At 31.1% G+C, this 2,009-nt stretch overlaps 1 non-coding gene across 1 annotated transcript; it reads left to right on the top strand.

Annotated features, from left to right (window-relative positions):
* The first annotated feature begins 352 nt into the window (after positions 1-352).
* On the top strand, positions 353-460 carry LOC112745588 (small nucleolar RNA R71). Its single transcript, XR_003173507.1, has one exon. It is a non-coding gene; the product is annotated as a small nucleolar RNA R71 (small nucleolar RNA).
* The last annotated feature ends 1,549 nt before the right edge of the window (positions 461-2,009 follow it).

Here is a 2,009-nt window from a genome sequence, read left to right on the forward strand (position 1 = left end):
GGTCATAAGCTTCTCCTTCAGAGGAGGCTTCTTTAGTACTGTCGGATGCAGCTTGCAATCCGGTCAGATTCTGAGAGATCATATTGACTTGCTGAGTTAATATTTTATTCTGAGCTAATATGGCATTCAGAGTATCAATCTCAAGAACTCCTTTCTTCTGATTCATCCCATTATTCTTAGGATTTCTTTCAAAAGTATACATGAACTGGTTATTCGCAACCATTTCAATGAGTTCCTAGGCTTCTGCAGGTGTTTTCTTCAGATGAAGAGATCCACCAGCAGAGTGGTCCAATGACATCTTGGACAATTCAGACAGACCATCATAGAATATACATAAGATGCTCCATTCTGAAAGCATGTTAGAAGGACACCTTCTGACCAATTGCTTGTATCTTTCCCAAGCTTCATAGAAGGATTCACCTTCCTTCTGTCTGAAGGTTTGGACTTCCACTCTAAGCTTGCTCATCTTTTGAGGTGGAAAGAGTTTGACCAAGAAAGCATTGACCAACTTTTCCCAAGAGTTCAGGCTTTCTTTAGGTTGTGAGTCCAACCATATCCTAGCTCTGTCTCTTATAGAAAAGTGGAAAAGCAAAAGTCTATAGACCTCGGGATTAACTCCATTGGTCTTAATAGTGTCACAGATTTACAAGAATTCAGCAAAGAATTGATGAGGATCTTCCAATGGAAGTCCATGAAACTTGAAATTCTGCTGCATTAGAGAAACTAATTGAGGCTTAAGCTCAAAGTTGTTTGCTATGATTGCAGGAATTGAGGTGCTTCTTCCATAGAAGTTAAAAGTTAGTGCAGTAAAGTCACCAAGAACCTTCCTTGCATCTCCACCATTGTTGCTGGGTTCGGCTGCCATGTCTGCTTATTTTTTGAAATTTTTTGTATGGTCCTCTCTGGAGTGTTGTGCTTTAGCTTCTCCTAGCTTCCTCTTCAGAGTCCTTTCAGGTTCAGGATCAGCTTCAACAAGAATGTCCTTATCCTTGTTCCTGCTCATATGAAAAAGAAGAGAACAAAGAGAATAGTGGAATCCTCTATGTCACAATATAGATATTCCTTTATGTGAGTATAAGAGTAGAAGATTAGAATGAAGAAGGAAGAAGAAGAAATTCGAACACACACACACACACAGAGAGAGAGAAAGAGAGAGAGATAGAGGGTTCGAATTATTAGATGAGTTGAAGAGAAGTGTTAGTAAATAGATAAAATAAATAGAAGGAGATGAGAGAGAGAAAGTATTCGAATATTAATTAAAGGAAAAAATGTTTTTGTTTTTATTTTAATTATAAGTTAGAATTCGAATTTTAAGAAAAGAAATAAAAGCAAATTGAAAACTAAATAAATTAATTAATTAAAAAGATTTTTGAAAAATTTGTTAGTTAGTTTTCGAAATTAATGAGAGAGAAAAGTAGTTAGGTGGTTTTGAAAAAGATAAGAAATAGTAAACTTTTTAAAATTAAAACAAACAAATCAAGTAATTAGTTGAAAAGGTTTGAAAGTCAAATTTTTTAAAAGATAAGAAGTTAGAAAAAGATTTTGAAATTCAGATTAAAAAAAAGATATGATTGAAATTTATTTTGAAAAAGAATTGAAAAAGAAATTAAAAAGATTTGATTTTTATAATTAAAGTTGATGATTGACTAACAAGAAACTAAAAGATATGATTTTTGAATTTAAAGGTTGAACCTTTCTTAACAAGAAAGTAACAAACTTGAAATTTTTGAATCAAAACATTAATTGTTGGTAAAGTTTTTGAAAATGTGAAATAAAAATTAAGAAAAAGATTTTGAAATTTTATTTAAGAAATTCGTAAATATTAAGAAGAAAAATGAAAAAGATTTAATTTTTGAAAAAGATTTGAAAAGATAAAGTTTTTAAATTGAAATTTTGACTTGACTAACAAGAAACAACTAAATTTTAAAAATTTTTTACCAAGTCAACTCAAAATTTCGAAAATTATGAGAAGAATAAGGAAAATATTTTTTTTTGACTTTTGAATTTTT

This window comes from Arachis hypogaea, chromosome 14, assembly GCF_003086295.3.
Source record: "Arachis hypogaea cultivar Tifrunner chromosome 14, arahy.Tifrunner.gnm2.J5K5, whole genome shotgun sequence".
In the NCBI taxonomy this organism is placed as follows: domain Eukaryota; kingdom Viridiplantae; phylum Streptophyta; class Magnoliopsida; order Fabales; family Fabaceae; genus Arachis; species Arachis hypogaea.